Raw genomic sequence first — 16,959 nt, 5'->3', positions numbered from 1 at the left:
CTGATTATTGTGTTATCTTACAATTTGATTGTAGATAGCATTATTTCACTGCAACTTTAATCCTTCACTCCTTAATCTTCATTTTTCTTTAGCCTTAGTTTAGCTTTCTTTTTCTTTTATTTTTATTCTTCTTTTTCTGCTCTTTAAGTATCTTTGTCTAAGTTCATAGACAAAATGGTACCATTTTTACTACATGTTCCTTGAATGTCTACACTCAACATTCAATGTAGTTATAATGTCTCTAGTTCTAATCCTACACTAAGATGCTTCTTTTTCAAGGGTGTACAGTTCAGGAAATTCAAGGGTTTACATTAATGTTCTTCATTATTCTTTTAAAAGTAGTTGGCTCCATGGTTGAATAACATGGAAGATGTAGTTTCTACCTCCCTAATACATCTAGCTCAGTCCACCAGAAAAGGTTTCAGAAGCCTCAATCTGTGTCTTATTCTCCAGGCTGTTTTCTAGTAGAAAATTTCAGCCGTGCTCTCTAGTCAAACTTCACAAAAAATGTTTCGATGAGAGCTTCATGTAGAGGGTTACCTGGATGTAAGATTCATACTCAAGTTAAACTCACTGACTCCTTCATTCACAAACTGTCAGACTGAAGCAGGAAAAGAAGGCAACCCTTGCCCATTTAATGGTGGTGATATGCCCCATCCTGGTACACCGCCTAATCTTTGTATAGGGCTGATACCATCTATGAGAACTCGTCCCTGCTTACATCAACAAGACAGAATAAATCATCAAAGCACTAGGGGTAAAAAAGAGAGAGACTCCCTAAGTAGCGGCTTGCTCCCTGAGGTAGGTTAGATATCCTTAGATGACATTCAAAGGTCAAAACTGTGTATTCTTCAGGCCTGGCCACCATTAAAATACAAATTCAAGAACAGGCCTGTTTTACCGTTACTAGTTAAGTTAGAAAGTACATGAAAACGCCAACATGAAAGTTCAGCACCCAAGACAGAAGTATTTTTGCCCTCTTTTATTAATAGCAATTAAAAGGCTTCAGTATTTCTGCTTGGTTTGTATACAGCTGAAAGAAGTTCTAAACTTTCCACGTATGTGTCAGTACAATAAAAAGACCGGATCTAAAACAATTGTTGAAGTATACAAATATGTAACAACTTTAATGACAATGAGATAAAATCCCCAACACTTTTTCATGTGCTATTTCTATTAGTAGATGTCATAATATCACAAAACTAGATATTATAGTCAAAACACCTGGGCAACTAAATCCTTGGCTGACACCCATATTTTGTCCCCAGACAGTGCACTCCAGGATGATTAGTACTATTCTCTTGTACCCAACAGAATAAGAGATCCTTGTGAATGAATATGATTTCATATCTCCTCATCTAAAAGTAGAATCAGGAAGCGTACTCCTGACATAACCTGACTCCTGAAAAATTTACTTAGAGTATTTCAGATTGAAAAAAATTCAAACACATTGCATGAAAAGTGCATATATTTATGTATTTTGCAGATCTTTTCTGCTTTTCTAAGACTGTCTAATGATAATTACAGCTAACACTTCTGATAAAGCCTTACTTTCAATGTACTTTCAATAGGCAGGATTTCATAGAGTTGACCCTAACAATCATAATGTGATTCAAATAATCACACACAATGAGAAGAATGGCACCTGTCACACAGACACAAATGTATGTGCTTTCAGTGAGCATAAAAATTACAAGCCCTCAAATAGTACTGAGCTAAATTGCTTCTCCATCTTATTGCTGCGATGGAAGCATTCTTGCAATTTAAAAAATCCTGGTAATTTTCAGTGCAGACCTCTCAATTAAATGAGACACGCTTGTAAGGTAGCATTATAAGAGCACAGATGGGAAGGTGGCATATTCCTGGACAGGATTTCTCCTGCTCCCAGGTGCCTGTGACAGAGCACTCAGCAGGTCACACATGCAGAGCAGGTCTGTCCCTGCCAAGTGCCCACAGGACAGAGAATTTCATGGGACTGTGAGGGCAGCACAGCAGAGAAGCGGAGAGGAGACTACCCAAGTGTTCAATACACGCGTTTTTACAAACCTGTGAAGAACCACAGAATTTTCCCTTCTAAAACAGTAATTAAAAGGGTTAATCCCTTATATCAGAAATCTGCACTCCAGAGCGGGCACAGTACCTACTACACCCGTTTGCAACTCTCCTGAGCACCACCCTAAGGACTTCATTAGTTGTGAACACATTTTGTACATAAACGTCACTGTTGCAATTTGTGCGTGTCAGTTCTTCACATGGGGACACTCCCAATTTGAAAATGAAAATATGGACAAAAATCTGCTCTCCAACGCTAAGTACTAGTTCAAATCTAGAATCTCAAGTGGTAGCGGCACTGGAACGGGATGTGCATTTCCGTAGGAAAGGTTGAAACACCATCTAGTGCCTACGATAGGCATTGCTGAAGTTCTGTTCAAATCAACTTCTCAAGTGTGAAAATAGCTGCACTAAATATATCTAGCCTGACATTTTCCCATCAATGCTTATATCCATTTTTTTAAAGACAAATTTATTTTCTTTTCTACAACATTGTAAAGAAGTATTCCGAATTTGGATTAGACAGTTTACCTTAAACCTTCCTTCTGCTTTCCATTCACAAAGGTTAGCTCCATACAGGGAACAAACAAATTCTATCTCATTTTTTATTTCTTCACTATTTTTTACAAGATTACTCATAATATGCTCCCACTTCTGCTAATAGCTTTCATCATATAATATTAACACTTTTTTTACATAGGCCCATAAAACAAATTCTGCAAAACCTACAATAATCAGTCATTTCACATCTACGCATCAGAAATAATTAATACACAAAAAAACTCTTCCTTGCCTTGTCCTAAATAAGACATTATAATTTTTTGCTATTAGATAAAATTTTTCAAAACACATTTCATACACCACTTTAAATTCAATAAAATGGAAAATATATTCATCAAGAAATTACATCTGCAGATATTTCAAGGAAAAAAAACCCAGTTTAATAAAAAGGATATAATACGACAATCATTTTAGATAATGTGAAAAGGCAGCTACCTTACAAAAGACCATTCACTGTTCCCCTAAGTAGAGTGATAGATGACCTATCACTAACTTCTAAGAATAAAATGGAAATATTACTTTATTTAAGATTAGATTAAAAGGCACAGTATATTTTATATATTTGATTACACATCAGTTTGAGTTTGTTAGTTTAGACATTACAACCTAAGGAATAATTACACCAAATCCTCATTAGCCTTCAGAACACTACTCAGGTGTGCTGAGATGAAAAATTACACTAGAAGGCTTCTCTAGTATTGTTGTTTTACCAAATCTATTAGAGTTCACTTGCTTGCCAACAACATCTAATATATTAGCATTATATTAACTGTTTTGCTTGCTGGGAGTATTCTTTAGCAAATTTCACATGGTTTAAATATATATGTCTTTTTGTGTGGTTTTTTGGTTCTCGTATTTTATGCAGGATACACTTCCTTAAACATTATACAAGGTAACAAGAATGCAACATTGAAAGGAAAGAGGAGACAAATGGAAGAGTAGGAAAACCCTTTGCTTGGATCCAGCATCAGGGCAAATAATAAAGATTACTAACACACTGCTCCTAGTCCTGTTTTGGGTTGGGTTTTTTTTTCCCAATCTGTTCCAGGTGCAAAACAACTTTATTACATCATGGAGCAATGTTTGAAGTCGTGCTGTACCAATGAAATTTCTTCAAGGCTGGAGTACATCTCTCCATTAGTCACTATGTCGCTGTGGAATGGACACTGCAGAACCAGCGCTGGCACCCAGGAACGTGAGTCAGCTTCCTCTGTGCAGCCACAGAAATTACGATTATATAGCAAATCTATGCATCTTTAGCTAATATAGCACTAGTATCGGTGGGGGCCAATGGTATATATGCCTTACCTCTAGTCCCAATTTCTGCTGATCTTTCCCCATTTTGCCCATTTGAAATATAACGGTGTTTCCAAAGAACTATAAATTTAATAAGTGGGTGTCTTGGTTCTGAGACTGTGAGATTCACTTTGAACATTATCTCCCCAGAAAATGAGATGGAACTGCTTTTCTGGTTATTGGTTTGTTTCAGAATACATTAAAATCTGCCAAAGTTTTCCAGTAAAATAGCAAAAGCACTTAGTTTTCCCTGTCACAAGTTAAACTTTTTAGTACTCTTCTTAATATTTAGAATTCAAAGCTCCTTGAATTAGAATAGAAATTGCTCGAAGTTAGCTAAAATATAAAATTTTATCTATTTGGTTATATTGCCACCAAAACATGGCTCATGTTTGTCCTAAAAAACCAATAATTCCATTTTGCTTCTGCCATCTGAAGTCTATGTTGTCTCTTACAGCTAAAAGTACTGATTTCCACTACTGATGAGGGAAAATTTGTATTGTTTTCCATGAGGTTCTTCCTTTAAAAATGTTAGTTTTGATATTCCTTTCTAATGAAAGCAACTGTCTATAACTGTGGAAGACTTAAATATAGCATGTGCCAACATTCATATTTTTGGAAAACACAGAGGCTTTTACATTGGCTGTAGGATTTATCTTTAGACACATCATTCTAGAGGTTCGGGTCCAGAATGCTGATGCATTATTTGTAGCTGCTAAGATCTATTTTAAAGACAAAAAATCATTATTTTGGAGTGAATAGAATAAATCATACCTGCTTTATGCTCATTCATTGTAAACAGCAGAATCTGGTTATATTTTTAATGAAACAGAATCTTTTCCAATTCATTTTACTGCTCTGATTGTACAGACAAGATATCATCATGTTAACATGAGGACTCATCCAGCAGTTTGTTTTTTTTTTCTTTTGTGGTGTCAATCCTACTTTGAGCAGGAGGTTGGACTAGACAAATACCAGCTCCCTTCCAAACTGAATGATTTTATGATCATTTGTAACTGCACATTGGTAAATATTTTTCTACATAAAAATAAATCCCAAATAACTCTCATCAGAACAACTATTTATTTGATAGTACCTGAGAACAAACACTTGCAGTGGTTACAGCAATGTGAAATTCTCCTTAAAGAGTTTAGGTGTTTATTTGATACCATTGCATGGTAGCTTCATCTATAATCAGAAGACTGTAGGTCATGAAGGATTAGATTGGACATTAGGAAGCATTTCTTTACAGAGAGGGTGGTCAAATCCTGGAGCAGGCTTCCTAGAGAGGTCATGGATCCCCCAAGCCTGTCTGTGTTTAAGAGGCATTTGGACAATTCCCTTGACAACTTGCTTTAAATTTTGGTAAGCCCTGGATTGGTCAGGTAGTTGGACTAGATGATCATTGTAAGTCCCTGCCAACTGAAATATTCTGTTCTATTCCATTCCATTTCATTTCATTCCATTCTGATACTACACCATAGCAAACAAAGGTTTTATCTTAGTATTTATCCACTAAACTCTATTTATTGAATTGTACCTGTGGGATACCTTCCCCTTTCAATTTCCTTCAGTTAAACTGATGCATTTATTCAAGAAAGTATATTACAGGAACAAAGATAATCCTTGAGTTTGTGACTGTTATAAGAGTTGATAAAGATTACCTGTTTTTTCAATATTTTGCTATGCCACTAGTCTGTGCTATGGTACTGACTTTCACTTTCATACAAGTAATAAAGTTATAATCACTTTGACTGAATGCCAAAACTGCTATAATGTTTATTTGCCTTATGTCTGTAATGATACATGAATACCTATCCCCCAATATTGTATTAAATACCACAGGAATTCCAATACCAGTTCACAAAAATGGAAAAGCCTACAATACTGCTATGAGACCAACATCTCCACATATATTTTAAGGGATATGTGTATTTGCACAGAAAAATTCTGTGACCATACTACACATTTGCTCTTGAGTTTGTAGTGAATGAATATATTATGTATGAAAAGTTATAATGGCCATAAACAACCAAGTCAACATAAAATAAGTATATCACTTCCTGTGCATTCAGTTGCAGTATACAGTGTATATTTACATGGTTCTATCTTTCAAGTATAAGAGAAAGATGTATGACTACAATTTTTGAAAGGCATACTCACTCTTTTGTACTAATGCTGTACTCATCTTCCTAATGGAGACAGTAATTCTCTTGTATCACTTTTTTATTATCCATAAGGCACATACTAGTAATTTTGTTCATACATTTTTTCCATCCTAGAGTACAACTAACAAGTAAGACATTTGACTAGGAAAACAGATTATTTATGTTCCAAAAATGTGAAAAAGGCCTCCACGAGCACAGTAGGACTAGAAACTGTTAGTTGGAACACTATGCTATGCGGGTTAATATAAACCAGAGCACATCCTTCCTAAAGTATGCTGTATAAAAAGAAGCAGTTCACATGCTTTCACAAGAAACTGATATTCTTTAAGATCTGTGAAGGTGATAATTTGCTTTTTTTTTCATTATGGCACAGGTACAACTCAATATGCCAGTGAAGATAGTTCATAATTCCTACACAGTGCCATATTGACCATGTTCAGCTGCTTCATCAGTTTTTGTGATTTCATGAAGAACTAGAATGGTAGACAGTGTTCCAGTGATAAAATGGTTAATGTGACATTGGGTGTGATCTGCACATAGTACAAACCAGTCAGTGTTTTCAAATACAGTTGCATTGCTTCCATAAGGGAATTTGTAAGCCTTCAAAGTACTCCACAGGGCCATGAGGGTTATTAAGTGCAGTGAGTTTGGCATGAAGTAAACCAGCTGTAAGTGAACAGAATATACCTTTACTCAATTTAGCTAAACCTTTACTAAATTTCCAGATTTGTAATAGTCTTAGGAAAGCAAGAGAACTGAGCATACATCTCCTACGCTTTTTTTAGAAAACTAAAGCTCACTAAATAATAATACTAGATAGAAAAAGACCTCATGTATTGATGACAGTTGCCTGTTGCTTCAGAGAAAATAATTTTTAAAAAAACTTCATAATTTAATTAACTTTTATCTTAAAATTCATTATAAATAATGAGCCCAAAATCTGTAAAAATGCTTTTCCAAGTCCTACAGCTACCATGGAAGAAGTGATTTTCATTTTCCAGTGCTCGTATATTCCAAACTAGTTTATTGCTATTTACTCTTGTACTGCTGTTGTCATTAAGTTTAAATAGCTCCCTTCTCTCCTCAGAGTTTCTTCCTGATGTTTTTAAAGTGGTCAATTGCTTACCCTCTCTGCTCTTATTTTTCAAGAACAAATAGTTTTTGCTCTTTCAGACTATGCCTATCCTAGCAAGACATAACCCTGTCATGGGGCCAGGTGCTGGCCCAGGACTGCCTGCTAATTCTTATGCTTCCTGGCACCATCAGGCCTTTGCTAACCAGCATCTCCCAGACAGTGCCAACACACAGTGAAGGAGAAAAGCACGGAGCAAGAACTGGTCCTAATAAGCAGCTTGGACATGGTTACCCTGCTATGGAAAGCAGAATTCAGGATTGTTGATCAGGACTGAGCCCCAAAGGAGTCCCTGACTTGTAGGTCAGGGTAGAAATTCTTATTAATTCTTAAATTCCTGATTTTACACTTAGTCCTATTTTATCTCACTCTTTTTTTTACTACTGGAGTTCACAAGGTCATCTGGCTCTCTATTGTACAGTATCCCATTGTTCCCCTGTACTGATAAGTATCCAACTTTGTGTTACTGATGTATTTAATTACAGCATTCTTGTTCCCTATGCCAAGGCCACTAGTGAAAATATTAAAGATCTTCCCCAGCACTAATGCTTGAGGAACTCAGCTAGGAAGTTGCTTACAGCTTTCCCCTCCATTTCTTTATTAAATTAGTCCTCACTGTTTCAGTTTAACCAGTAATGTCTATGTTGTCTAGCATCATTTAAGCTTCTAAAAAAGAAGTCAGAGTTAATTTCTACACTCCAATTCTTAGCCATCTCTGCACAAAAATGAGTTCCTTGAACTCATCATTTCAACTGGTTTTGCCTATTTGTTCTCCTAATTCCTAAAAAAATAATTCTCTCAGTAAAGACTGTTGTTAGAGCAGCTTTACTGATGGATTAGAAATTTGTGATGGAGGAAAGACAGTTATATTTTTGGTAAAAAATACAAATAAGCAGTTATAGCTGGAGTAAGGTAATACAAATAGAAATTAGAATTACTAATTTTCAAAAGCTTTCTAGATGTTAACAGTTTCTACTACAAATCAAGGATGTCTGAAAATATTAAGGTTTTTTAATAAAATATTATTCCAATATTTTCTTATTTTTGTAGGTATTTTAATAACTATTAATTTGGAAGATAGAAGAAATCCTCCAAATGACATTTCCAAGTTGTTTTATTTTACCAAGACTTTTACTCTCAAAGGCATTGTTAAATAATATTCAAATATCTTACGATGATTTCATTTTGAGACTTTGATCACCTGAAAGTCTCAATATCTAGGCCTCTTTGTGTTTAAAAATCTGTACTAGTGTCAGAGCTTCATTAAGGGACCAGCTAATAAAACTAACAAATGATCTACAGCTTGGAGATTCTGAGCATATTCATTAGTTAACGTTTGTAAACTGTCTGAAGATGAATGGCACTAAGTGTTCACAGGCTATTTAGAAATATAAGACATAATATCAACATCAACAAGAGACCAAAAAGGGAGAAAATGTGACGGGACCACAATAAGCCTGGGGTCTGTATGCAGATGGCATTAAATTGAAATCAATAATATTACACCATTTACATCATCTGTGTCATCATTCATTACTGAAATTGTCCGAGAAAAATGAAAGATCCAACTCTAATGAAATGTAACAGAACGGTAATAGAAAAATTGAGATGCTTATCAAGCAGTTACTGCTGTATTGAATCCCACATAAACATTCTTCAACTTTACATGAACTTGCTGCCTAGAATCCAACAATGTAGTCACAGCAGCACAGCTCTCTGTGCAAGCTGCAAAGATCAGACAAAATATAATACATACAGAATCACAGACTATCTCAAGCTGGAAAGGATCAATAAGGAGCATCAAGTCCAACTCCCTGCTCTTTGTAGGACTGCCTAAAACTAAACCATATGACTATGAGAATCATCCAGATGCTCCCGGAACAGTTGTGATGCCATGACCACTTCCCTGGGGAGTCTGTTGCACAGGCTAACAGCTCCCCGGGGAAAGAACCTTTTCCTAATATCCAACCTGAAGCTCTCCACCCCACTGTCCTGCCTCCGTGAGGAAGCCGTAGACTGCAACAAAGTCATCCCTCTGCCTTCTCTTCTCCAACCGGGACAAGGCAAGTGACCTCAGCCACTTCTCATAAGTCTTGCCCTTGAGAGCTTTCTTCAATTCTATCTCCCTCCTCTGGACTCACTCTAACAGTTTGATGTCCTTTGTACCTCGTGGTGCCCCCAACCCACAGAGCCTTTGAGGTGAGGCTGCAGCAGCACAGTGTACAGCGGGACACTCCCCTCCCACCGGCTCCAGTGCTGTGCTATCCAGCCAGGAAACCCACACTGCCTTGCACACTACAACAGCTACACGGCTTAGGACTGCACGAGCTGCAGCCACAGTTAACCCCGACAGAACAGTAAGAAAATCTAAGATGTATGTTTGTTTAATAAATTTTAAAAAAAAATAGAATAGGAGACTAAGGGTAGAAAAGTAACAGATTTAGTGACACCTAGCAGAGGTCAGGTGTATATTACTTATCAACACGCTGAAGAGAACAATCATATTTAACAAAAAAAAAAAAGGAAGTTATGCACAATGAAATAAAGGGGGTTTTGTTGTTGGGGTTTTTTTATAAATCCAGTGTCAAATAATCCCCTTTGTTAGGAAGCCCATCTGGCTAACTGCCTACATTTCTACTTTATATATATTGACCATTTTCTGTACTTCCATAATTGTTACTTACTTTAAAATATCTACAGATTCCACATATGCAAAGTCCTTCTGCTACTAGGTGAATGCTTTCCCTTCTCTGCTAGTGTAAATTAGCAAGCTCTGAAAATGTTATTAGTAAGGATTACTGCCTTCTCTAAAATTAGTTATATTTCCCATTCACTGAGATAATTGTATCGACAATTTAACAATCACTTGCTGTTTTATCGTTCTGTTGCATCATTCCCTGTTGCAGGGAAAGAGAAATATAATGTGGTAAAGCTCTTTACATACATATTTTGTGTATGTGAATTGACAGTACAAAGCACTCATACCTTAGTAAATCCTTCATTTCCTTCCAAATTCTTAATATGTTAATCCAGATGAAGTAAGAACAGCAAACAAATCATGGACTAAGTGTCTTGAGAAACATCAATAACTGAATCTCTCTTCAGAAAGTGCCCACACTACAATTTCAGTTTGCAGATAACAACTAACTAGTGGACTTTTCAAAGAATATTACTGAATTAAAAACACAATTTTGTCCTGAAAAACTTGGCATCAATATTTGAAGCTCTCATCAGAATAAAAGGCTTTCTAGAAGTACGTACTGGAAACTGTTTGTGCCTTAGAAAGGACATGGAGTTTGCCTAACAAAGAGCATGTGGTTTGTTAGAAATTCTTTTTAAATAGACTGTGCAGTTATTACATTCCAACTCACCCCTGGAAGCTTTTATTAGTTTTCCTTGATAGCCACTGAATTTTACTGTTATCATCTCCATGGCTTCTGCTTCTCCCTTCATTTTTTCAGTATACACTATGGACAATGTTTAGGGAAGCAAGTCAGCTCTATAAGACATCACATGCAGCCTTTATAAATGGGCTAGGTTAAATGTCTGGGGCTTCAAAAAGAAAAGGGATTAAACAGTTGAGATTAAATCCTGACATAATGGTTTCTTTATGAAAGAATTTATATTCTTCCCAGAAAGTAAAGTTATATATGTTTTAATTCCCAGTTCTGAACCTGACATAACCCACATTTAACTCCATGGAAAGTGAAGATGGATTGTTTCTCCCTGATAAAGCCATCCCTTTTTTCCCTAGCTGTTAAGTGTAAGCTTGTAACTGGTGGCATGCTCTCCCTCAAATAATTGCCTTACACAGCAGGCAGCTTATTCTGTGGATTTGGGGCACGAACAAACCCTTACCTATGACAACTATATGGCATGCAGATTAGAACACGCCATAAAGGCCATGGCATTATAGTACACTTTCCTAGAGTTGGACAAAAAGTAGTAACGAAAATAATTTGAAATACTGACTTGGCAAGATCACAAAACATTTGACACCCTCTAGTGGGCTTTCCTGTGTTCCGGGTTAGCAACACCACCAAAACGCACTAACAGCAAAGGGTTTCAGAAAGCTGTAATAAAACCTTTGAAGTGTTCTGGCATTTCTGTAAACAACCACTAAACAGGATTGCGCTTAATGAGGTGAGAAATATTGGTTTGGGGGACGTCAGTAAGAGGAAACTCACAGATTTACATAGAACACTTCTTCTTCTGGCCTACAGACACACTTTTCAATTCAGCTTCAGCTGTGAGAACTGCTGCTCACTCGAGAGAACAGGCAAGAGCGCGCACGTGTATCTACAATGTAACTGACACTTTTACAATATGTGCAGGTCATCCATCTGTTTTTCCACATCATCAGATGTGAAGAAAACTTTTCCAGGCTTATTACAGCCTTGAGAAAAGTAAATCAGCACAGCAGCTCACCGACTCAGAGCATTATCACAGCAACAGGAGCAAGACAGCACACTGGGGAAGCAGGTTTGGACCTGTCGTGTCTCCACATGTTTGAAGGAATTAGTGTTGTGTTTCCTATGCTTACTATTTCATCACTGCAGAGTACATCCAGATTTACAGTGCTGTTATTCTGAGTTGGTTAGACACTGTATGCTTTGAAATGAAATGCATACGTCTCTAGTTAGATTATTTATTTATTTATTTATTTAGAAGCATTTCTGACAAAGGTATCAAAATACCTGAAACAGTGACTTATTTAAAATATATTGCAGGAGATAATTTCTGATTAAAGCCTATTCTTCATCATTAATGGAGCCAGTTAGCCTACAGCCTTCTTTGTTCAGCATGTCCCCTATGCTCTATAGGAGGCTTCAATTAACAGACCTCATGCTGATCTGAATGGTAACCAGTAAATAAAAGTATATCTCTCTAAAAATCACTAAAAACATGCTTCATTTACACAAGGTTTTCCTTATGTAATACCCAGATAATCTTTGCTGGTAGTGTTGTACTAAACATGAGGAGAAAATATTACTAAATAACACAACTACAATAGAAGTATCAGAATCCTGTTCATAATACTAAATATATCTATGGCAATTTATTGCTTTGGTACAATAAAATTACAGAGCTCTAATGTTCTAGCATCACAGCTATTTTATTTCAAAATATTTTATAAATAGTTAAGATAAATACATGAATAAACTATAAAACAAAAACAATTTTAATCTAGAAGGACTCTGGAAGCATAGATTATGCCAAAAAAATCTCTTGGCAACCTAGTCCATAATAATAAAGCATTTTATCTTGAATAGAAGATATTTTAGACCTTTTTAATGAGCGCTTGAGATTGTTGCCCAAATCTATAGGCTAAATTTTGAACCAATGTTCACTTTTTGCTATACAGCAGTGTTAAGAACAATGTAAGCAATTATGCTCCTCCAAAATTACTGAGGTCAGACATCTACTATAGTGAAGGTTTTGGCCACTCACAATGATGTCCATGACAAAAAGACGCCAAACAAGGATTAGATGAAACTAAAAAATAATTTGAAGTTAATTAAGAGGAATTTGCTTCACGTATACCAAGAAAAAACAATTTGTTAAAAAATATATAATCATCATGGTGTTATAATCTAAAAATTAGCTAATACTGAATGCAGGGAGACACTAGACAATTGTACACATCGGGAGAAATAGGCATTTGAAACCTATCTTCAACACAGAGGTAAAACTATTCTAATCTCTTAGAAAGATACCATATATTGCCTACCTAGAACTGTAAGAAATCCAAATCGTTAACAGCAATATCATCTTTCATAATCACATGACCAAGTATCTGAGAGCAAGAACACCTTAATTAAACAGGTCATGACTCTGAGTTTATGTAGCAATTACACTGAAACTGAAAGATGAACAGGTTAAATGAACACTAGTGATTAACACTGACCAAGTTTAAACATTTAAAGATAAATGGGAGGTACATGTATACATAGTAAACTAAATGACTCAGATTTCAACTTCAATTAATAAAGGTACATCTATGATCCTATCAGTATTAAAACACTATAGGGATTTATTTTGTGAAAGCAACATAAAACAGAAATCCTGTTAATTTATTTATGTATATTATGTATCAGTATTTTATTACTTACAGACCTAAAATGCTAAAAAGGGCTTGTGAACTACATGAAACTAATTTTCAAAAAGCCACAAACATTAACACACATGAATTGACTAAAATTGAATAGGCTACCTGAAATCCAGGCTTTTCCGTAGATCTTCTTGATGCTGAATGAAGGCATCTTTATAATAATTCAAACCAAGGAAGTTTTAATTTTCAAATACCCTACTTAGACTTCATAGGTGACATCTTGTTTAAACATAGGATTTTTCACATTTATTTAAATTTCTCCATGAATGCACTGAAGTTCAACATCTGCTGCAACTGTCTATATAAATTCACTCTTGCTGTGCTGAAAAACTGTCTTGTCTGTGCATACAATATTTTAGATATTAACAGAAGCTGGTCATACAAATTCCTTTTTTCACACAGCAGATCTAAACAGTAAACAGACATTAACCCAAATGCTAGGTCTTTTTCATTTAATTCCTCAATCTATCACTAAACTGTTCCTTGAAGACACAGCTAAATAAAGCTCTAAGTAAACAGTTGAGGGAAAAAAAACCGCTTTGGGAGGTTTGCCACTTTACTCTATTACTAGCAATGTCTTCATTATTTATATATATAGGCACTGGTTTCCAGCCACTGAAGCTCAATCTAGATAATTAAACATTTATACCATCCCCTGCTGTGCCATAATGTCTAACTGTGTCCAAAGAGTCCTAGGTGTGCTGTTACACACCTGGGACTGAAATAAGGAATTTGCTTAGCTACCTTTGATAAAGGTCTACACTTGGAACTTAATAGCACATGATATGTTTCTGAATATTGCAACAGGTGGCAAATATAACTTACTGCTCAAGAACTGTTTCATCTTCTGGTTCCATAATTGCTATTTGCAATTGCTATTGCTCTATTCATTTGAACAAAAGGGAAAGTTTACTGATGTGATAAAAACTGTGTAGTTATTGCACTGTTTTCATACACATTTTAAGACAAGATTATTTTAGGATAGCTTGAAGAAGAATTTCAATGGAAAATGAATCTATTTTGTACAATTTGAAATTAAAATATAAATTTCCAGTGCTATCAACATAGGAAAAATAGCTAGCAAAATGAAAACTAGTCCTTCTAATTCCACCAGACTCTCTCTAAATCAATTTTAATGCTTTTCAGAAGTTCAGAACTATCTAAAATTAAACCAACTACTTCTAATTTCTGTACTGTAAAATTGCAACACTATAGTGTACAGGTAAAGGACAAGGTTTACAGGAGGAACTCCTGTCTTTTACACCGACTGTTATGGGTGAAAAATACAATACAAGCTTTTGGGCATATAAACCCTTGCTCATCTAATACAGAAGTACATATATGATTGTAAAAAGGTTTTCAGACTCACTCTTCTAGTCAGTTTTCTGTTCTTTCTTAACAAAGAAACGTATCTGAGTGTGTTCTTCAAGCATGGAGCAGAGCTAACAAAAGCAAAGTCCCCATGTAGTCATTAGATTTAACTAGCTAAGACCATTCTGAAGCTACATCATATAAAGAAGTTGTTTGATTTTTATTTTCCAATTAACTCTCAAAGAGAAGTTGGAAAAGGAAATTGGCAGTTCCTAGGACCACATTCCCCTTCCCTTGAACACTGTGGAGAGTAAGTCATTGATCTGTGCATGCGAAAATGGGCCAATGGGCATTGTGGTGAAGGAAAAAAAAAAAAAAAGAAAGAAAGATGAATTCTCATTCCTTCTAACATCTCCAACACCTCACAGAAGTTAATATGAAGTTGGACTACAACGTAGTGCAACCTCCCTGTTCTCTGACTGTGATGGCCAACACAGTTATCTTAGTATGAGAGCAAGGCCATAAACGTTAACAGCACATGGGGTCAATCTAGGAAAAACATTTGTATGCTAATTTAACCATCACTGTGAATGGTCTTCATCAGGGTTTCAGGCAAGTTTAAATCTGCTATTTACAGATTTAAAGACCTATATATATTGACTACTTTCTATTATGTTAGATCATGACAGTCTTGAAAATACTGAAAGTAAAGCTAGGCAACACATTTTTGAGTAGAGGATGGGATTTGATGGTAATTTTGTGGTAATTTTGACAGGAGAAAAGAATAAACTTAGTATTTAAATATGTTTGGCAATCCAATTCCAAGTAAGATATTTGTTCACTTTCTGCAACTGGAGGTGCATTCTGTTAGTGATGAAGGAAATAGGAGTGAGGTTTGAACACAGTTAGATAATGGAGAGCAGCTTAGACAAATGGATACATGAGAAATAGGATCAGAGAACAGACTCGGACAAGTGGCCCAAGACAGGAAGGTCTAAGTTGCCAACTCTCCAAATGACTTTTAGAGATCCCAATCTGAAAGACAATACTCAAGAGCTGAGGAAAATCATTAAGTTCCCTGAGCGAAGAGATGTCTCAGAAAACGATCCTGTATGATAGCTGGTACAGGAAGCTTTTGTCGGAGGTATTCTAAGTATAGGAAATATTCTATTGTTTTTGTGAGTCTTTTTATAAAAAAGGGTTTTTTCCAAATTTCAGTGATATGGAAATTTATTTCTTTGTTAAATAAAAAACACATATCCTTTAGAGCATGTAAAGCCCATGAAAATCTTGATGAGACTCAGAGTGTGTTTCCTCATAAGACACAAAATCAGCTTGAGTCAAGTTTCAAGAACAGGGTAAGAGTTTAGAGACATTTTCCGATAGTAAGAAGGCAGGGGTAGGAGAAGTAACCTATGGCTTCTACAAATCCTTGTCACATTTGTTACAATTCAGGTGAGAAAACTGTCAGACACTGTGGAGGTACAGACCTACCACACAGATGGCTTAGAAACAATAAGGCTCTTGGTAGGGCCCAGGACCTGTTCAGAATGGCAAAAGTAAAATGAGAAAATTTCTCTCTTTTTTAACAGTGAATTTTCCACAAAAATGACAGAAACGTTATCATCAACACCTAGGTGTCTCCTGACTGGAATAATAATATTGATTACTTTGGAACATAGTGAAGGAAAAATGGGGAATAGGAAGTTTTAACTGCAGTAAGATAAAAGGATGGCAAATAATGTCCTATGATAATTGCTTTTTATCTCTTCTACTGTAATTTTATATAGAATTGTTTTATGAGACAATTTGCTAAAAACAACTGCCATTTTCTGAACTCTGTCATGGAATATCCAAAATTATTAAACTTTGATTCAATGATTAAAATTAAAATAAAATTCCCAAAGTCAGTCAAGTTATTCGGGAAATTAACCTAGAAAGATATTCAGTAAGGACATTCAATTTTTAATTTGCTTAAAGGAGTTTTTGAGATGGCTTTATTAAAACAAAATATTCTGGAAGTCCTTAGAATTGATGAAGATTGGAGAATTGATTTTTAAAAAGCTATTTGTCTTTGTCTAAAGTATTTTAAAATGCATAACACTAGAAAGGTAGAATACTTACTTCAAGGAAAGTGTCAAATGTTTTATTTACTTGCACAAGAAATAAAGGCAGAATAAAAAAGAAGTTTCCTAGCATTGCTCCTCAGGTTTATCCTTTATAGAATTATAAACCATTCTGGTGAAGGCTTTGACCTGTAGCAGTTTAAAGCAGATCAGCTAAAAACAAGTTCCTGAATCCACTAAAAGAGATAAAAGAACACAGAA

General features: G+C 35.5%; 1 protein-coding gene across 35 annotated transcripts in view; it reads right to left on the bottom strand.

Annotated features, from left to right (window-relative positions):
* RIMS2 (regulating synaptic membrane exocytosis 2) overlaps positions 1–16,959 on the bottom strand; it is a 448,944-nt gene that overhangs the window by 335,077 nt on the left and 96,908 nt on the right. The gene's annotated exons all lie outside the window — the stretch shown is intronic.

The sequence above is a fragment of the Lepidothrix coronata genome, unplaced genomic scaffold (genome assembly GCF_001604755.1).
Source record: "Lepidothrix coronata isolate B3197 unplaced genomic scaffold, Lepidothrix_coronata-1.0 Scaffold15, whole genome shotgun sequence".
Lineage (NCBI taxonomy): Eukaryota > Metazoa > Chordata > Aves > Passeriformes > Pipridae > Lepidothrix > Lepidothrix coronata.
This window is presented reverse-complemented; position numbering and strand designations above follow the sequence as displayed.